Source organism: Crocodylus siamensis, chromosome 3 (assembly GCF_052110815.1).
Source record: "Crocodylus siamensis isolate JL-2025a chromosome 3, ASM5211081v1, whole genome shotgun sequence".
NCBI lineage: Eukaryota > Metazoa > Chordata > Crocodylia > Crocodylidae > Crocodylus > Crocodylus siamensis.
In genome coordinates this window covers 206,293,358-206,315,092 of record NC_143397.1, presented here as the reverse complement: position 1 = coordinate 206,315,092, position 21,735 = coordinate 206,293,358, and the positions used below count along the sequence as shown (strand labels likewise).

The window sequence follows — 21,735 nt, the reverse complement described above, 5'->3', positions numbered from 1 at the left end:
TTTTAGTTTCTGATAACCAACATGGCATGTACTTTTTTAAGAAGCTGCAAGATATACCGTTCTTTGCTGCTTTCATCACCAGGCTGACAAAATGGCTGTAGTTTGGGGCCAAAGGTTGGATAGAATTGTGTTTGCCTCAATATATGCTGTATAAAAACTGCACAATGCACCTTCCAAAAGTTCCAGTGACTTTTTGGCTTGGATTTGGTTATGGGAAGGAAGCTGAAGTCCTATATTCATGACAATGGGCCTATGTTGTGTGTAGGGAAATTTGGAAAGTACAATTCTTGGAGAAGAAAGCTGTTTTCATCATGGGAGATGAAGCAGAGATCTGGATAGTAGGACCTCCTCCACCACGCTGATCCAAATGTTCCAGGCTGCTTGGCATCACATAGCAGGTGGCAATCTTGTGGAGTTGCCCAGTACAGAAGTTCTTCTCTATTCTTGTCCAATTTTTCAGACCTCCAAATGATATGGTCACTTTTAAAGTCTCCAACATGCTGATAAGTGTTTAGGTGCTGGCAACACATATTTTGGCCAACATGCACACGGAGGTATATACACATTTACCACATATCTCTCTCCATATATATATGGTGATAGCCTTGTTGTCATTGGTCAACACTGGTACCTTGTCCTCTATATCCTTACAGATATACAATGTAAGGCCATGTTTAGGATGGCATTTTGTAATGTCTAGCTTATAATCAGCACTTTAAGTAGATCCCTACCGATAGTGCAAATCCACATTTACTGAGATTGTGAATTTGAGTTCAAAACCTATTAAAAGGTTCTCAGATGTATAGCTTCATCTATATCTATATTTCCTTATAATTAGGAAGACCATGCTTAAACACACAATCTTGATTTTAGCACCATCTGAGCAGGAACTAATTTTGCACACAACTTAAGATGCCATGAATTTTACACTTTTACTGAGACAATGTAAAGGACACTCCAATAACTACTCATTTTTGGGTTTGTTTTTTTATCAAGTGCTCCCTTATTTCTTTAACAGCACATTAGGCCATTACAGAAGCACTGGATATGCTTCATGCCAAGCCTCTCTTAACCAGGTCACAGTTCCATAAAGCAACTGATAACATTTGGTGACCTTTTCGAAAATATAAATCAACCCTTTAACTCATCATCCAAATATGTGTAGCAGCATCCAGACCAGAAGAGCTCATGGCTGCACAAGCTTCAAAAGTAGCAGCGGCAAGAACCACCAATGTTGGAGTCAATTTGCTTGTAAGAGAAATCAGCGGCCGTAGGCTACTCAGAGGGCTCTTCATTTGATTTTAACAACAACAGATTACTAGTCAGGTAAGGAAATTCTCTATTGCTTCACATGGACACAAGGCATTCCTTTTCCTTATATTTGCTATTTGTCATGCAACCATGGAGTTCAAAAATATACACGAGGCTGCATATTTTCAGCATTTGCAAAGATAAACGCTATTTGGCCAGTTTTGAAATCCAAGAAATTAGTATTGTCCTATACATTAGAACTCTGATGAACAGAATCAAGCAGCTTTTGAAAAACCAAAAGCATGATGATCTGTAAAATATTTAAGCCAGGGTCCTTTAGCACACATTCATCAATATTTCATGATCATATATAGATCACCAGTAATGTCAGGCATTTAACTTCTACTTTACATTTAATTAGTTTTCCCAGCTACTAAACAATTTGCCTACCTTTTAAAGAAAATGTAGCAGTTATAGGACAATTTATCTGACAGCATTTCAGCTTTATGCGCCTCAGTAAAAATCACTTCAATCCACTACCTTATGATAAATACATACTCTATATACTGTGCACGCTCTCACTCAGATTTCTGTTAGCTGAAGTCCTACACTTCAAGGTTTCAATCATATTTGCTTTTTGTTCCCCTGTGTTTACTGGCTGCTTTCGATTCTAAAGGCTGCCTGGTTGTGTTGCTAAGCAACAGTGTAGCCTAGTTAGGACTTCCTGATGAAATAATAATCGTCTTGTATGTGCCTTTTTAGATCCATTTACACTTTTTTATAATGTTCCATTAAGGTTTTCACCATAAGATTAGGTGGCCCTGGCCCCAGGCTTGTCAGTAATCTTTGATTAAATAATAACTTTGATACATGCTAAATTCAAGGCATTCTCTTAACAGTAAGTGCAGAGAAGCATGCATGCATCCATCTGAGTATTGAGTCTTCCTTTAAGTGTGTGATCACTGATATAGAGGAACAAGCCAAAAGATCTTCTTTTTATATACATATTATGGTGCGTTCCTCATTGTTTTATGCAGGCGATCTGACAAGCTGTCCGGTTACCCTGTGGATGGAGTTCCTGATTATATACACACACACACACACGCTCTCCATGTCTAATATTTTTTTTTATATATATATATATATGAGAGAGAGAGAGAGAACAAACCATAGTTTCATTTATTTATTTTTATACACACATATATATACACACATGTTAATCTCTGTCTATATATAGTAACACACATGCATGTGTTACTATATATAGACAGAGGTTATGGTTTGTTGTTCCTTTTCCTCTTTTATTCAGTGGAGCAGGAGACACTGCCTAGTTGAGAATTATAACACCATTAGAAGAGACCCCTTAATCTGAAGGCTAAAGAAATAATCTACTTGGTAGGCAGAAAGTCTTTCTGAAGACATTCCCCTTTGTCAGTCTTCACAGAACATGCCAGTTTGAGCACTTTGAGACATGGAGCTGCATCTCTGATGTCCTTCCACTGAAAAGCAAAAAGGTATTATTAAATCATTTCTAGTTGTTTTGTTTTTAGGCAAATACCTTCTTTTGCCCTCAAGAGACCTTGCCCTGCAAGCACTCAGATCATTGCTCATTGTTCTAGTGCTGTCATTTGGAAAGGTAAAGGCGTATGAGTTCGTTTTCTTCCATGTTCTCTCTAAGTAAACTCAATGCCATAACAATATTCAGGACAATAGAAGCACAGGGCTCCTTAGTCAACATACCTTATTGTGCTGTATCAGAACCTGAAGAGGCCCAAAATATTGTGAAAGCCATTGACATGGGGAGTAACAGACAAGCTCTATCACCAGGAATAGGATTTTAATACCACGGACATTCCCTTTGTATCTATTAGGAAGTTGGTAGCTATTTTATCATTCCTTTCAGCATTTTTCACCAGCAGTTGTTTTTGTGGAGACCAGAATGGAGGTGGCAGAGATTTCCATAGCCAGAGGGAGTAAAATGCATTGGCAAGCTCAGCCATTCTACTTGTATTTAAAGTTGCCTGCTGTGGTCCATCTGCCTGCAGTATGCCAAAGGCCGGAAGTGATTACTATTTTTCATGCAGCCTGCAAGATCTGAAGTATTAGGCCATCCATAGAAAGAGCCATAACTGAGCACAGCAAGCTGCTTCTGCCATGTGAAAGTGGGCTTGTGATGGAGCTCCCCACATTACAGGAGTTTTCTATGGGCACCAAAAATTAACTGTGTGAGCTGGCTCAGCAAGTGCTAGTTCCAAGGGATATACAATCTGTTCCCAAAAGGAGTTTGAAAACACTCTTAAAGGAATTTACCACCCTCAAAGTACCGTAACTACTGTTTAAAAAAAGAAACTAGCTTTTATTTTGTTTTTTAAACTCCTCCTTCTCCCTATAGATCATCATGGTGGCAGATGGCATCCTTCAGTTACCATGCAATTGAACAAAACTAGTTTTATCTTTGAGCTGCGTCTCCGAAGCATTTATGAAATGGAGGGGATGGAAGAACGGGGAGCGGTGAAGCACAGCCTCCTTTGCCCAGCTGGGCTGGACCTCTGAGCATTGTGTAGTGACTAGAGAAGCAGCTTTTTAAATACAGACAAATGCATTCTTTGAGAGACAGGGTAGTAGGTTGTAGCCGTGTTGGTCTAAGGACATAGGCAGAGAAGGTTCTTTGTGTGAATCTGATATCTTTTATTAGACCAACTTAAATAGTTGGAAAATGTTTTTTTAGCAAGCATTCAGGTTTCTTGCATGCATACCAACCCAGCCTCTGGCTTCCTTACTATTCATTCCATCCAGGAAGAGCACTCACCAACTGCAGAGGTTTCCTCAGCCTGACGAAGGGTTTTTAAACCCGATAGCTTCCTAATTTTTTTTCCAACTATTTAAGTTGGTCTAATAAAAGATAACAGATTCACCCAAAGAACCTTGTCTTCTTTGAGACAGAAAGTTCCCTTTCAGCTTGTGTAACTTGGAATTCTTTTCAGTTAGCCAGTCAAATCACAGCTTTTACAGGAGACGTTTTCAGCATTAATCAACTCCCACCATGTTGTTGCAGATTGTGTGAAGTATGCTGCTCTTCTAATAAAGCCCCAAGTCCTTGAGTAGTGCTATCACAGAAAAAAATCCACTTTTAATTGAAAAAAGGTAAGGCATCACATTTGGCAAGAGAAAATGTAAAGCAGGACCTCCTGAAGGCTGAAAACCCATAAGACATGTAAAAACGCCCCAGTTATTTTTAAATAACACAATTTCTTGATTTAGGAAGCCTGACATTTGTTTGAACAGTTGGGATTAACAGTCCTGAATTTTAGAAATGATACTAACAGCCAAGCTGTCTTGTTAACAATAACGACAAATATCTGTGTGCTGTTAACAGATGGAAACCAAGAAGTGGCTTGCATATACAACTATTTAATTAGCAGTTGTGGTGTACAACAGTGAGTCCACAGATTTTACTCCTGCACATAGAGATGTTTCTATGTGCAAACATAAGTACCCATATAATCAGCAGGAATCTGGGTTTTCTGTTCCCCATGTAAAAACAGAGTTAACTGTGAGTTTTACCTTTTAGCAGAAGCAAACGTGGATTTTACCGGAGAAGCCCACAGATTTTGCAGTTTTGTGATGAGCCCTCTACAGGTTGGCAGGGGGTGCCATGTGCATATACAAGGCCCCGGGCAGCCTGGAAAGCAGTTCCTGCAGGTAAGTTGGGGGAAAGGGGAGGAATTAAGGCCCACATAGCGAGGGAGAAAGGGAATTGGGCAGGACTGGAGCTGCTGCCAGCTGGACAGTGCCTGAGGCTTAGGGCCTGGGGCTGCAGTGCACAGCTGCAGGGCCCTGATGGGGACAGGATAGGTCCATGGGTGGCTCGTCCAGGTAGTTGGGGGGCAGGGCCAGCTCCCCACCGCAGCACACACTCCCAGAGGGCGGGGGGGATCTGTGTTCCCCAGATCTGTGTGCAGGGTGGGGACTGCACGCTGCCCACTACAGGCTCATGCTCCCCACCCTACTGCCTTCCCCCAGGGCCTCCGCAGCCCAGCAGGTGTGACCCGGTGCTTCAGGGAACAGTGGAATCGCGTAGGAAGCTTTGCACTGCCTGTGTTCCCTACGCACAACCCCATATGCTGCCCCAGCTACAGCTGTGCAGGCAAGGCAACATGGAGCTTGTAGTGGCAGGCAACTTCCTGTGCAGCTCCACTGTTCTTTGCAGTGCTGGGTCACACATGTCAGGCTGGGGAGGTGCTGAGGGAGGGCAGCAGCTCGCAGCAGGCAGTGCAGAGCCCAGCACCTGCACACAGATGTGGGGGGAATGGGTCCCCCTGCCCCCGAGGAGTGTGAGCCATGGCAGGGGCAGTGGGCAGGCGGCGGGGGAGGGAGGCGGGGAAGAGACAGGCTCCATTAGGCTGCAGCAACCACCACCTCCTGCCAGGGGTAGGGAGGTGAGGACCTGAGTCCCTGGCCCTGTGGCTCTGGCACCTGGGAGCCCCCTCCAGTAGGTGGTGGGTGAGGGGCAGGAGCATGGCTGGGATGCTGGGGGGTTTTCATTTTAATCATGGATTTTTGGGGGTTTTATTAGAAAATTTGTGATATTTTTTTTCTTCAAGAAAAACCAGGATCCCTGCATATCAGTGTATTATTTATGGGAAGACAACTCCCACCAGCCACTACAAACAGCTTGTACAAATACCAGAGGCTAACAACAGGGAATTTAAGGCCCCCTCTACAAGGTATTACAATACCCCCTCCAGGTATTGTGCAATTAATTGGTTAACCGTGCCTTTACCTTAAGACCAGCTACTTGTGCAAAGTAGTTTTCAGACAATATAAAGGTCCAACCACCTATAAAGTTAGACCTCAAAAATATGTACTAACTTCATAGATACACGCTGTACAGCTTTAATGTGTGTGTGCAGCAGAGTTTCTCCTGCGGCCAGGAGCCCTGTCAGGCACAGGGGTGCCCCATGCCCAGCATGAAACCCCCGAGTCACAGGGATCATGGCAGCTGTGATCCTCAGGACTCAGGGCTGTGTGAAACCTGACTTGATCCCTAGGCCCCAGAGGTTTCACACACCCCTAAGCCAGGGATATCATGGCTGCCATAATCCTGTAGCCCTGGGGGGTGCATGTGGCACCCCCATGACTGGAAGCCCCTCAGCTGAAATGCCCCATTGCACCTTAAACCAGCACATGTATAGAGGGTCTAACTGTGCTTGTTTGAGACTTAAGTGCTTCTATTGTCTCAAGTCTCAGCAAAAGTTCAAAACACAAATCTTTTGAAGTAGGATATTTTTTCTACTATTTAAGCTAAACACAAAGGGGAGGGAAGAAGCATGAAAAAAGGAAAAAATATATATATTCTAATATAATAAAGGGCTTAGTCTGTTTGTGTGTCTGTCTGTCTATAACGCTTTTGGCCAACTGCACATGCACCGTCGAGAGGGTGGGTGCCAATTGGCTGTGTGGGCCCAAGTTTGAGCCACTCACAGGGAAGCGTGTGATGGCAGTGAACAGTCGGGCTTCCCTATGCCCCCCTGCCTGAGGGCGAGGGGGGGGGGGGAATCAGGGTGGTGGTGCCCCCCTTCCACCCATCCTCTATGCCTCCCAAAACAGTCAGCAGGGAGGGGGAGGAGCAGAGTAGGGGAGGTAAAATGGGGGAGGAGGGGTCATGGTGGTGGCTGTTTTTGGGGCCGGGCAGTGGGGAGGGAAGGGAGGAGGAAGGGTGCCCTGAAAAACAGCCAGCAGGGAGGGGAAGGTGGCAGGGAAGGAGGGAGGCTATGTGGGCCTGGGCAGACCCACACAGCAGGGGGAAGGCAAAGGGGGGGGGGGTCATGGTGGCCACTGTTGTCCAGGCTGGGAAGGAAGGAAGGACTTTGACTTTTTAAATACTTTATTCAGGGGTTCAGGGATACAACAATGGTGACCGCTTGCAAAGCGAAAGCACAAACAATCCCCGGAACAACCAAACCACCAACACATCACACCGTGACACACCCCTTCGCTGCATTTCCCGTCGTGTCTCACATGCTACGCGGTCGGCGTGCCGGCCACACAATCCTAAACAATTCCGACCCTGCTCCATCCCATCATACACGTCACACAACCTTCAACTTCCACACAACAGAGAGCAAAAAAGCAGCCTGGCGAGGGCCCAGGACGCGGCAGAGCTGGAAGTCGCAGTTCGACACCGAGCCAGCCCGGTCGCCCAGACCGGTCATGACATCAGAGCGCGTATTTGAGACGGCCGTCCTCCACCCGGCACAGCGCGCCCTCAAGGGCCCAGCGCGCCTCAAAGGCGGGCACCGCCCGCCGGAGCACAACGTGCTCAAACTCCAGCGAGAGGCGCGCCTGCACCAGGAGGCGGAAAAGCCGCAGGACATCGTCTGAGCCGGTCCCGGCAAGCCGGTTCCGGCGGCTCTTGAGGACGGCCAACTTGGCCTGACCCAGCACGAAGTTGGCCAGGCAGACGGGGCCCCTCTCAGCCGCCCAGTACGGGCAGGAGCACACGTAGGTGGTCTCCGAAAAGCTCCTGCCCAGAGCCCGCAGCAGCAGGCTGAGGTTGACAAAGAGCGGCTGCAGGCGGGGGCAATCAAGGAAAGCGTGAAAAAGGGTCTCCTTGACATCCCCCGGGAAAAGAGGGCAGGCTGTCGAGGCGGCTGGGTCCAAGTGGGACGCAAACGTACCGGTGGCTAGGATGCCGTGCAGCAACCACCACTGCAGGTCGCCAGTCTTCTTGGCGATTGGTGGCTTATACAATGTGCACCACGCCGGGTGGGCCGGTGGGGAACCTGGCGGCCCCAGGCGCCGTCGCCACGGTGTGTCGGGGCGGCCCGCCAGCACTTGGGCGTGGCGGACGTGGATCACCCAGGCGTATAAACCTCTACGCGACAGAGAAGCAAAAGGACAACCCGTGTCACTGTCAGGAGGCACAGGGAGCGTCAGCAGGGTGCCAGGGCCGCCGGCCAGATCGTCGGCCACGGCTGGGGTAACGCAGGGAAAGCCTTGCTCGGGGCATCCTCAGTGCAGGGGACCTGGCCCGCCCGGAGATGGTCCTCCAGGGCGGCTGCCGCCTCCAAAGGGAGGGCAGCCCGGATGTCGCACAGGAGACGGCCCAGGCTGCGAACGGAGCACGTGCCCAGCCGGCTGCCCCAGGCCTCAGGCAAGAGCCAGGTCGACCGAGCGGGGTCAAGGAGGTGGCCCAGGCGGAGAACACGCGCCTGAATGAGAGCGGCTGTGAGACTGGCAGAGGCCAGGCTCGGCACGGGGTGCCTCAGCGCCGGGTTGTGCACCAGGGGTTACCCCAGCAACCACGGGAACTGAAGGTGACGGGCCTGGGACTGGAGGTGGAATGTGGCTTGCCAGGCTCGTACCACGCTACGGTAAAAGGCTGGAAGCACGGCCCAGTTCAAAAGCGTGAGGTCCAGCAGGAAGAGCTCCCGGTCAAAGCCGAGGGCCCCCACCCTCTGCAGAAACCGGCATGCCAGGTGCTGCCAAGGTGGGTGTTCCTCGCTGTGCAGGAGTCGCTGGAGGGCCTGGAGGCGGAAGGAGACCACCCTGCTCGCCAGGTCAACCAAACTCTGGCCCCCCTCAGTCACAGGTAGGTAAAGGACAGGTCGTGGGAGCCAGTGGCGCCCGTCCCAGAAGAAGTCAACCAGGAGGCGCTGGAGTCTCTCGAGCAGGTCCTCCGGCGGATCGAGTACGGTGCACCGATGCCACAGGCTCGCCGCCACTAGGTTGTTCATGATGAGGACGCGTCCACGGTAGGAGAGGCTGGGCAGGCGCCAGTGCCACCTTTGCAGGCGGGCCTTCACTCCTTCCTCGAGGCCGTCCCAGTTGCGCGCCATGAAGGCCGGTGGCCCCAGCAACACGCCCAGGATCTTAAGGCCCTCGCAGCGCCAGCTGAGGCCCCAGGGCAAGGCCGGGGGGGTCGTGGCGATCCACTCTCCAAGCAGCAGGGTATCACTCTTGGCCCAGTTGATATGGGCCGAAGAGGCGCGCTCATAGGCTCGCTGGCAGGCTGTCAGGGCCTCCACGTCCTCCTGGGTGTTAAGGAAGACGGTCACATCGTCTGAGAGCCGCAGCGGAGGGGCAAGAGACGGGCTCACTGCTGGTGGCAAGGCCACACCGCTCAGGCGGTGCCACAGCGCATGCAACTGTGGCTCAATGGCCACGGCATAGAGCACGCCTGACAGGGGGCAGCCCTGACGGATGCCTCTGCGCGCGGGGAACGGGGCACAGAGCACGTCGTTCACCTTGAGCAGGCTGGAAGCGTCTCGATACAAGACCCGGAGGGCGCCGACGAAAAGGGGCCCAAAGCCAAAGGCCTCCAGGGTCCGAAAGAGGTAGGCGTGGTCCACCCGGTCAAAGGCTTCCTCCTGGTCCAGGGAGAGAAGGCCAACGTCCAGGCCAAAGAGGTCGCTGGCTGTAAGTAGGTTGCGCAGCAGAAACAGGTTGTCTTGGATGGTTCTGCCCGGCACGCAGTAGCTCTGCTCAGGCCCAGTGACAGAGGCCATGACAGTGCGGAGGCGGGTGGCCAGCGCCTTGGCCAGGATCTTGTAATCCGCACACAGCAGGGAGACCGGCCACCAGTTCTTAATGCAGCCAAGGTCTCCTTTCTTGGGCAGCAGCGTGAGCACTGCACGGCGGCAACTGATCCGCAAGACCTTGTCGGCAACACTCTCCTGGAAAACGCGCAGGAGGCAGGGGCCGAGAAGAGGCCAGAAAGCCTTGTAGAACTCCCCAGGTAGCCCGTTGAGGCCCAGGGCCCTGCCGGAGGCGAGGCCAGCGGCGGACGCCACCAGCTCCGCCAGAGACAACTCTTGCTCAAGCTCGCCAGCCTCCAAGGCACCAAGGCACGGCAGGCCCGCATGGAGTTCCCGCGCAGCGCCAGGGCAGGACGGCTCAGCCGCAAACAGGTCACAATAGAAAGCCACAGCATGCTCACGTACTTCACCTGGGTCAGTGATGACCTGGCCCTCAGAGGTCCTGAGGTGATCTAAGACTTTGCTCGCTGCCCGCCGTCGCTCCAGGTTGAAAAAGAAGCGGGTCGAGGCATCCGTTTCGGCCAGCTCTTGCCAGCAGGCGCGGATCCTCGCTCCACGGGCCGCACTCTCCGCCAAGTCACGCAGGCACTTCTTCTGGAACCGGAGGCTCTCGCGCACCACCGCATCGCTGCCGGCTGCCAACAGGGCAGCCTCGAGCTTCACCACGTCCTCCTCCAGCTCTCTGATACGGCGGCACAGTTCATTGGTGGCCAGCTGCGTGTACTGCTGGCAAAAGGCCCGAATCTGTACCTTGCCCACATCCCACCACAGCTTCCAGGAGGAATAATTCGGTCTTGTGGCCCCCCAACCCCGCCAAAAATTGGCAAAGCAGTCCCAGAAGTAAGAGTCTTGAAGCAGGCTGACATTGAAGCACCAATAAGGCGCTCGTGCACAGGTTCTCCCTGGCAGGCTCAGTTCACAAAAGGCTAGGCCGTGGTCTGACAGGCCCGAGGGAACGATGCGGCCGCTGCATAGGAGTGACAGGTGGTGCCTGGTGACATAAATGCGGTTGAGGCGGGCCATAGTGAGACCCCCAGCACTCATCCTGGCCCAGGTGTACTGGCGCGCGTCGGGGTGCAGGGCTCGCCAGACGTCGACGAGACTTGCAGTCTCCAAGACGGACTGCAGCTTGCGGGCTGAGGGCAGGTGAGGCTCGGGCCCCATACGGTCGAGCAGGGTATCGGTGGTACAATTAAAGTCCCCGCCTACAAGAACCAGGTCATCGTCCTCGCCGACCTGGAGCAAAAGGCTGGCAAAGGTCTCAAAGAAAGTGACCCTCTCCTGGCCATCAGAAGGTGCATAGATGTTGACGAGCAGCAGATGGTGTTGCCCTAGGGTGACGCGAACCGTCAACAGGCGGCTGGGGACAACCTCTTGTGCCACCGCCGTGTCATGCTGCAGTTGTGAGGATAGTAAGGTCGCGACCCCGGCACTAAGGTTGGTGCCGTGACTCAAGAACACCTGGCCTTGCCAGGCAGCGTGCCAGGCCAACTGGTTGTGCCTGTCGGAGTGCGTCTCCTGGAGGAAGGCGACAGCCAGCCGCTTCTGGCACAGGAGCTCCAGCACGGCCTCTCGCTTCACCGGGTCTCGACAGCCGTTGATGTTAAAAGTGCCAATGGTTGTGGCTGCAACGGGTGTGAGTTTGGGAGAAGAAGAAGAGTGAGGCAAGGCGTAGATAAAAAGCCCCCAAGAGCCGAGCAAAGGCAGAGACAGGTCGAAAAGAAAAGGCCTATCGTGCCCTACTCTAGTCCAGGGACCCCACCAGGCCCCACTCATCTCTCACCCGCTGGGCGAGCTTCTCCAGACGATAGGCCATCTGCCTAGTGCCCAGATCCTACTGCATGAGCTTGGCCGCCGCCCTGGCAGCCTTGATGAACACTTTAGGGTCCGCACACCACTGGGTGATGCGGGCCGCTATGTTCTTTTGTCCTTTCATTTGCTTTAGAAAGGTCAGGAGCCCCCCATAGTCAGGACCGACCCGGGGGGGTCTGCCAACATGGGCTGCACATTTCCCACAGAGGAGCGGCGAGGGCGCACACTGGCTGGGAGCGCTACATCCACACCCTCAATATCCAAGCCCATCAACCTCCTCTGATCGTCCAGGTCGAGGTCTGGCTCCTGAGGAGCAAGCCCCGCCTTCTTGGGGGGGGAGGTCATCTCGCTCTCGAGGTTGCTTGCGACACTCAGAAAGCTGGATCTCCATCTCACAAGCTTCCTCACCCAATTCAGTGGCCTGGGACGTGACCAAGAGGTCAGCAGACTCTTCTGCTGCTCCCTGGGTCAGACCTCCAGAGGCGACACATTGTGCATACGTCTTCTTGCCCCCCATCTCCGAGAGCTGGGAGACGGGTGAGGCGTTAATGACCCCTGTCTCCCCCACCTCCAAACTGCCCTCATCCCCAGTCAGCAGGGTTGCCGACGTAACAGCCGGGGCAGGGCCAGGCTCTCCAGCAGGGGCCTCCCCAGCACCAGCTGAGGAAGGCCTCAGTGGGGATGGGGCGTCCTGAGGGGTCCCTTTCACTTTCTTCTCCTTGTTGCTCTTCTTCTTCTTCTTCTGCTTTGTGGCAGATGACCCATCCTTCACAGAGGATGGGCCAGACTGTGCCTGGCCTGTCTCCCCAGAGCCAGCCACCTCAGCCAAAGCCGTGGTGGAGAGCAACTTGCAGGAGGTCTGAGCCCCGTCGTCCGATGGGGCCTCAGTGCCACAATCGCTGACCACCCCAGCCTCGATCGGGGAGGTCAGAGCAGGCAGGGCGGAAGCGGAAGCATCTGCCTCTCCCCCAGTGCCGTGTCTGCACTGGTGGGAGTGGGCACCGTAGGTGGAATGGGGGGGAGGGCTGGGGCCTAGCCCCAGCCCCTCCGCCGGACGACACTCCCACACCAGAGACTTGAGCCCCTTCAGATGGAACAGGGGCAGGAGGAGGTCGGGTAAGACTCTCGGCCTCACTGGGTGGGGCCTGCATCCCGGAAGTGGATGGGCTGTCTGTTGGCGTCGCTGCAGTCGCCGACGTTTTGGCTGATCCCCGCCGTGGGCACTGAGCCGCTAGGTGGGACGAGCTCCCACACTGAAAGCACGTGGCCTCCCCACAAGAAAAATAAATCACATACCTCCGCCCGTTGGACAAGAGGCTCAAGGACTGAGGCAGAGACCGTGAGCCCTCCCTAAAGAGCATGAACACCTGCCTTCGAAAAGACAGGACATGCCTCAGTTTGGGGTTTTTGCTCCCTATGGTCAACCAGCGAAAGAGACTCGTAAGCACCCCATAGGGCTCGAGTACCCCGGTCAGGTCTCGATCGGTCACGTGCGGGGGCACATTGGAGATCACCACCCTCACCGCCAGGCTATCTAGAGGGGTGACAAAATAATGCGCGCCCGCAATGTCCAGGCCCTCTACGCACACCCTATGGACTAGGGTGGGGTCGCTCAGGTAGACCATTGGGACCGTGTTGACACGACCTGCGTAACGGATGGTCTGCTGTCCCAAGAGACTAGCCAAAGCATCCACGCAGACCTCAACCCCAACAAAGGGAGGGGTGTGCACCCTCAACCCACAGGTAATGGGAAGGTTCTGGGAGGCATCCTCGTGCCAGCTGCTGGCTGTAGGAGCAGCCATTCCTGACAGGACAGGGTTAATTCCCAACTCTAACTAAGCAGAGCAACAACAAAAAAAGTTTATAGTGACTAAAAAAGATAAGTGTCCGGGAAAGCAGCCACAAAAACTCCAGATGGGAGGGGGGAAGGGGGTGGGGAAAAAAAAGCGGCTGGGGTTTGAAAAAGCGAGGAAAAAAAAAAAAAAGACAAAAACAAAAAGGGAAGGGGGAAAAGGGGTAATTTAGAGCACCCTGCGAAAGGCAAGCTAATGGAAAATAACTCCCCGCTACAAGCAAGCAGAAAAGAAAGAAAAAAGAGGGAGAGCGAGAAAGAGACAGTAAGAAAGAAGGCGGCGAAGACAAAGAGACCGGAAGTACGGGGGGATGGGACAAAGAGGAGAGAAAAGGGGGGGAAAAAGCTGCAAAACAGCAAGAAAAGAGAGAGAAAGCAAGATAAACAGAGGCTAGAGACCTTTAGATAGGTGAGAGTGGGAAAAGAAAAGAGATAGGAAGCCGGGGAGTCTTATGCTCGGGATCGCCCCATACAGCTCCAAGCGAGCCTGGTCCGGTGTGTCCAAAGCGGAAGGGAGGACTTTTGACTTTTTAATTACTTTATTCAGGGGTTTGGGGTACAGAAAGTTGGCATCTCCAGGGTCCAGGTCCAATATAGAGAGCAAAGACAAACTAATTACCATCAAACCAATAGTACCATGTCATTACATTCATAACATCACATCGTGACAGACACCTTTGCTGTATTACACATATTAAATTACTGTAATACATGCCGTTATGCGGTTGGGACACTGGCCACAGAGTTGTATAGACCAAAGCCCTCTATAAATGATTCCTACCCTGCTCTATCCAATCATACACCTGACAACATCTTCAACTTCCTACATAATGAAAAAAAAGCAAAAAGCAGCCTGGTGAGGGCCCAGGGAGGAAGGAAGTAAGGGAAGAAGGGTGCCATGGTGGCAGCACCCCTCCATTGCCCAGTCCCAACAACAGCCAGCAGGGAGAGGCAGATGGTGGGATGCCCCACGCCAGAGGCTGGAGGTGGTGGTGGAAGAAGTCTTTACGTGGCTGGCCCTGAAGGGTGAGCAGGGGGCAAAGGGAGTGCCATGTAAACACTCCCTGAAATCCATCATTCTTGATGGGATATTAGCTAGTATATAAATAACCAACCCATTCTCTCCAGAATGCCAAAAACTGAGTAAAACCTCAATTTACTCATGATACATTGAGCAATTATGTCATGCTTGGAAAAGGCCAATCTTTTCAAATGATTGTCTATTAAAAATGCACAAATGCAACAAACATGTTGTACCCATGCCAAGGAAATAGATACCCAGGCAAAACACACTGTAAGCCAGGCTCTCTATTCTAGTCTGCTACATCTATGAAAGGAAAGTTCATACAGTTTTAGGGGTTAGTTGATGGGATTTTGAAAACTCATTTTGTACAGGCAGTCATCTGGTCATGAAAGCATCTTACAATGATAATAAATTTCTGGGGCAGTTAAATTTTGATAAATTCTTCCATAAAGCCTCACAGTTAAGAGTCACAGGCTTTGGTCAAAACAGTAAATGCTATACACAGCTCTCTGTGTTGTTTTCGGCATTTTCCTGGATCTGCTGGGCTGCAAAAATCATGTCCATGGTGTCTCTCAATGGTCTGAAGCTGCACTGAGACTTGGAAAGGATTTCCTTGGCAAGAGGGAGCAGTCAATTCAGCAGAATTTCAGTGAGGATCTTTCCAGAAATGGAAAGGAGGGCAGTACCTTAATAGTTTCCACAGTTATCTCCCTTTTAAAACTGGTGACAATATTGGCATTCCTCAGATCAGCAGGAATTTCCTCAGGGTTCCAGATTTTGAGAAATGCTGTGTGAAGCTTGTTGGTCATAGTTTCCCCACCAACTTTGAAGACCTCAACTGGTATGTCATCAGGGACAGGCACTTTGTTGTTCTTCCACTTTGTGGATTTCTTCAAAGGTTGGTGAACTGGCAAGTGCTTCCCTTACTGGATAATGCAGTATGGATTTGATGGGTTCATCATTCACCTTTGATTCTCTGTTCAAGAGGTTTTGGTAGTGCTCCTTCCAGTGGCTTTTCATGGACTTGTCTTTGAGGCTGTTTTCCAATCTACACAGGTGAGTCCACAAGAACTTGATCCATACGCAGCCTTGATTACACTGAAGAAGCTCTGCATGTCATGACTATCAACAAATTGTTGGATTTCTTTCACTTCTTCCCACCATTTGTTTCTGATTTCTCAAATCTTTCTTTAAGTGTCAGCTTTAAGTCATCAAAAAGTTCCATGCTTTTGTCCAGACGTAGGATGGTTTTGCCAGTCACAGAAAGATTTTCTATTCAGATTGAGAAGGAAGGACTTTATCAAACAAGTCCTGATGGCATCAGATGATAAAGCCAATTGATTCTGTGCAAGCCTCATGGATGGTATCTTTTAGAGCTTGCCAGTCTTCTTCCACAATGCAACTCCGGACGGACATGATTGATTTCACTAAGTGCTGATCCGTCCAGAAGTTGTCATCTCCTCTCATGGCACGATATGAACATCTTTGAGATCACACACTCTTACAATGATGTAGTCAAGGAGGTACCACTGTTTCAAACAGGGGTGTTGCCATGCAGTTTTGTACTTGTCACATTGTCTAAAGATAGTGCTAGTAATGCTCTGCACATTTACTAAATAAAAAGATGCTGTTGGAATTGGCCTTGCCTACTCCTTCCTTCCCAGTGGTGCCCCTCCACATGTTAAAGTCCCAGCCACCTCTTGCATTCAAGTCTCCAAGGAGGATGCTCTTGTCCTGTTTCAGGATGACAGGATTTCATCAAGGTCAGCATAAAACTGTTCTTTCCATCCTGAAAAACCATTTATACTCATGCTTGTTTTCTATCTTTAAGCCAATTTCTAATTCACAACTGGACATCTCCTGTAATTTCATGACTACAGGTTTCCCTTGCTTTATGCTGTACATGCATTCCTGGAAAACGGTGCACAACTCGAATTCACATAAATGAAACCCACTTTACAATGTAACAAATAGGGATATGTTCCAAGACCTCAACTGTACTGACCCCCAGACCCATTTCTACCACTTTTACAAGACAATTTTGATATTCACTAACGGCAAGCACAGGGTGATGGTGAATGTTACCATAATGGGGATGGCAATTACAGAAACACTTGTCGCAGACAATGAGCGAGGAGCACAGAGCCACACAGGAAACTATATTTTGGTGTGCGTCACTCCTACAATGGACTGCACAAAGCAGCTGACTGCGGGCTTCTACCACATAGATCACATAAGAGTGAATTTACCTTGCATATAACAAATTTTTAGCATTAAAATGGTCATCGCATAAGAGTGAATTCACACAAGCCACACAAAGCAACCTTATTTGGTTAAGACCTTCTGATGGGGGATCTTGTCAAAGGCTTTCTGGAAATCCAAATATCCAAATATTGACATTACAATGTTCTCTATTAAAAATAATAAGCTATTTTCCTACCCCCAAATCATGGTTAGAGGTCAAACAGCCTGGTTAAGGGAAGAGCTGGAGGCAGCCCACAGGGCGCCAAGGTGTGGAGGCCCTAGTATCTAGTTGCTCTTATACACTTCTCCAAGTGACACTTTCACCCAATGAAATTACTGTATTTACCTGAATTCAAGATTACTTTGAATTTAAAACAATTTCCCAAAAATTATATCCTATATAGAGAAAAATGTATACATTTGTTGCAATTTGCCAAGTATAGACTTTAGTTATCAGAGAATCATCTTAAATTCATTCCCCCTACCACCACAGCAGGAAAGCAGTAGCAGGAACGCAGGTGGCTGAGTGGGGTGAGCAGAGGGGGTGGCTTTCATAACACCTATCAAGCAGGAGCGAGAGCTATGACAAAGTTTTGCAACATTGAGCCAAGGAAAGAACACGGAAGACAATCTGTTTTAGCAGATAAGTGGGAATGGTGCTTCCTTCCATACCTGCCCCCTTTTCCCTTTAATTCATCATAATTACAAACGCTTCTTCCAAAAGCACCATCATCTAACTGTCAAGTCGACAAGCATTTCAGATGGGAAGATCAGACATCCTGCAGGCAAGTATATCACATTTCAGCTGTATGAGGTTGAGGACAAATGTGTCTCTGTTATTCCAGGGAAGGGACACTTTGGTATTCCAGCTATCAAGGCAGCCTGTATGGCACTAATCACCATAATCACAAAGAGGACCTGGCATTCTTCCAAAGATGGAGGGACTTCTGTTCATAGGTTTAACAGATATCAGAAAGAAGCTGTTGGTGGCTGATCAAACGTTACAACCCTTGCTTTACACTTCAGTGATCTCTATACATGGGAAAGCATAAAAAAAAAAAACTTCTCTCTTTTTTTTTTTTTTGCTTTTATTAAAACAACAGAGGTCAGGCTTAACGTTTCTAGGATTCCTAACTCTTACAAAAGTAGTAAAAAACAAAGGAAAGGCTTGCCAGCTTTGCAGACCACAAAAGCTGCACCTAAAACAGTTTATACTTTAGAGCAAAGAAATTGTAAGGTCTTTTACATCATACCAGGTTAGTTCTTATTCTGTTTAGTTAATGTCCTGTTGACTGAGACAGGAGGCAGTGCTTTGCAAGTGCCTTTGTTTGTCTGTCTGTTAATAAAAGCATTGATTAGCTTGTTTTACAAGTAAATGCTTTGCAAGAATACTAGGTAGAAAGACGCAGATACAAAACACAGTAGTATGATGAATTTAATTGAATGAATGTATATTCACAGTTCCACATTTGAAACATGCATGTTGCTTTTAGATGGTCAAAACCTTGAACTAGCATGCTGTTCAGTTTCTGCCCTCTAAAATCAAGTCCATTAACAATATCTCAAGGTAACACTCCCTCTCCCTAAAAAACCTACCCTCATCACTAAAGGGCTGTAACTTTAATGCTACATTAATATTAATATTTTAATTTGGGATAGCTCTGTATGACTGTCAGAGTTTGGCAATACTTTCTGCCTTGTATTCTGGCATTCTTACCATGCTCCAAGACCTCGAACACCAGTTGGTTCATTAAAAAGAAGAAAGGAAATAAGTGAAAGAGCATGAAGTAGAAGGCTAGTTATCCAGTGCCACTGCCAGTTGAAGATTCTCACAACACTGAACACTTCACCAATGGCCTAACAACAAACAAACACATGCTTGACATGCTTAATCCTCTATCCCTTATGCCCCACAATTAAATATACAAAGATACCTCTTACAGAACTCTGCCAGTATTAATGGAACAAAGCAGTACGCACAGAAATGTTGAAGAATCACCATTTGTTTTCAATGGCCACCATCACTAAGTGTCTTCAAAAACCTGACTTTAAAAATGAAATTTCCACTAACTTCAACAGGTTTAGGATTTCATTCTTGTTCGGTAGTATACAACGTAAAGCTATTTTTAGGTCAAGGTGACAGCATCCCCACTTGGCACCACTTGAACATACTATTTAAAGAGCATAAACCAGCTGTCTAAAAGACAGAAGTAGGATTTAAAGCTTGATTCAGGTTTTCCTAGTAACACAACAATGGAGATTATTCTTTGTTTTCTGAAGACAACCACAGTAGCTGGGGGTGTACAAGTGTTCAGGTTTTAATAGAATCCAGAGACTTTTTTCGAATAAAAGGTTAAGTCCTGAAAGGAATACCCTTTTATTGCCTCCACTATTAGCTTATATTAAAACAGGTGGCTTGACTGAATATGATGGCTATCTGAGTAGATAACCCCCTTCTCCTCCAACCAACGATAAACTCCAATAAAAGACAACACTTTTTGCTCTGGGAAGCATTTAAGACATTTTCAGTTACAGTTTATTTTATGGAGTTAAAGAGAGGGAGACTGCATAATGCCAGAAACAATCCATTTCACATACCTGGCTGACTGTACTCGTACTGCATTGGTGGAGATAATTTTTTAAATTATTTTTCTCTCCATTTAGCTTTTGTTTATAAACGTTGTTATTTTTTCCTTTACATCTTACCTGTTTTTCTAGTGTGTTACTTGTATTGTAGTAGCACTCAGAAAAAAACCCTGATGTATGTCACGGCTTAGCATGCACACAGACACATACTCAGAAAACAGCCCCTGCCCTAAGGGGTTTATATTTCTATCCCCTTTTCAGTCAGCCCTCACTGCTCCAGCTAGACAGCTCAGCCCAACCCTGCAAAGCATGCTGGGATGCTGGGGGACTTTGATTTAACTTGAACCAGGAAGGGATCTGGGACAGAAGTTTCATAAACCAGTTTGACCCAAATCAGTGAAGTCTGAGACTACATTTAACCAAGTTCATCTCAAACTGGTTTCAACCATTTTCAAACCAGTTTATGTGCACTGAACTTCTGTTCTGTTACAGGTTTAAACCAGTTTCTGCTAACTTAAACCAGTTTGTGTGTAACTTCTGTCTCTGGCCATTGGGAAAATGAAGCAGGTATTTATATTGTTTCCTGTAAACAAAACTAGTTGAGATACACTTGGCTGCTCTGCTGTTGAAAAGACTTATTATCAGCTTTCAAGAAAACAACTGTACTAAAAACAACTGCTAGTAAAAACCTCCTCTTGAAGCCATCACTGTCATGGATACTTGTACCAACTGCTTCCCTCTCTCAGACCCTCAGTTTCTCTGCTCCTTTTCTTTCTTGCATGAGAAGAGGACAAAGCTATTTGTGGTGAACAGATTCTAGCTGTAACTGAATTCCTCTGGTTTATTATAGAGCCAGACTGACAGATAAATAATTTCATAGCCATTTACTGGTGTTTTGAAGGGTGGGAGCTGATGAAGGAAATGGTTGGATTCAAGATAACTTGTGATAGAAGTTTGCATTTTGTGATATTTGGGTGTTATGAAAAAAAAATCCATGATGGATAAAGTGGTAATTTATTTCAAATTGAACTGCTGGTTTGTGCATAAGTAGGGGATGATCCCCGACCCCAGCTCACACTATATATTAGAGCAAGCAATGGGAATAGCCTTAAAACAAAGCTTCCTCACCATCATATTCCATAGGCCAAGGATGAAATGGTAGTTTTTGACTACTTACCCTGGACTTGCTTTAAGTTAGCTGGCTTTGAATGAAAACAAGAGGGGTGTAAAAAAGGAAGTTAACTGCATTATCCACCTAAAATTCCAAATGACAGGTTAATATGCTCATGTTCCTGAGGATGTAGTGCATGTTAGGGCCTAACTGGATCTTTGCTCGCCCCTTTGTGCAAGCCTTTGAGACTGAAAAAAACCCATCTTTTCCATTAATGGATGGCAATTGACTAATCCCCCTTTCCTTACCCCCTCCCTGTGGATGCATGCTTGGACTCTGTTATGTTTCGCACTGGTTTTAAATGAACAGAAATACAGTAACTTCAGTGTAATTATTCTGGAGTAAGAAACCAGAATCAGGTGCTTTTTTTTTCTCCTTTTTGTACATTTTACGTGTCCAGAGACTAGAGTATACATGAGATGCATTTTAATTAACTTTTTTTTTTTTTTTTGCGCTCAAAAAGAGGTTCCAGAAATTTAGCAATCATTAATGTTTGATAAGTTATGGTTTCTTAGGGTACCAGAGACATGTCTAACAAAGTAAAAAAAAAAAAAATTGTGGGGCTTTTTGCGTTTTCTCAGAACACTGCTTTTAATTAACTTTACTGCAGAAAGATCAGAATTTGAATCCTCATTAGATTCTAACCACAAAGTAAAGCAAGCATTCAATTTTTAGGGAAAAAAGGCTTTGCATATTTAACTCCTTTTAACAAAGAAAATGCTTGGCTTTAAGCCTGACTTCTAATGGAGGCACATGCATCCCTATGCAGCTTGCTGCCAAAACATACTGTCTGGTAGATGAGCAGTGCATTGAAAGACATGGTGATGTGAAGCAATTTAAATACGGGAAAGGTTGTTGTGATTTGGGGGTTTTGGGGGGCGGTATTTTTCTATTCATTTTTAAAAGCTACTATTGGGCTGTGGACTTATTTAACTGAAGTGTTCTCAAATGAAAGATGATCCAAAATATATGAGAGAGAGAGATGCAACAGCAGTCAAAACACCACCCACTCCATCCAGCTTTTCAGCCAGAACGAACTAAAAATTAATGCTTTGCATTGGGATAGGGAAAACTCTGTAGCCAATTTCAATTACAAACAAGTACAGCCTTTGTAGTGTGGTTCAATATCATTTTGAAAAGAAATAAACTAGGCCATTAATACATAGTGTATAGTGCACACATATTAGGATGACTACCAATGGCAAAGAGCTGAAATACCACCATCTCAGCCCCCCGTGGGAAAAAGTCATAGGAT

At 47.9% G+C, this 21,735-nt stretch overlaps 1 protein-coding gene and 1 long non-coding RNA gene across 5 annotated transcripts in view; one reads left to right on the top strand and one right to left on the bottom strand.

Moving 5' to 3' along the window:
- Positions 1–21,735, bottom strand: part of PKIA (cAMP-dependent protein kinase inhibitor alpha) — a 72,925-nt gene that overhangs the window by 29,937 nt on the left and 21,253 nt on the right. The window lies entirely within an intron of this gene.
- Positions 1,002–16,209, top strand: LOC149869370 (uncharacterized). Of its 2 annotated transcripts, none has more exons than XR_016441466.1 (3): positions 1,002–1,326; positions 4,823–4,953; positions 15,536–16,209. It is a non-coding gene; the product is annotated as an uncharacterized LOC149869370 (long non-coding RNA). The 2 variants fall into 2 exon arrangements; XR_016441467.1 differs by lacking the exon at positions 15,536–16,209 and adding an exon at positions 5,856–6,566.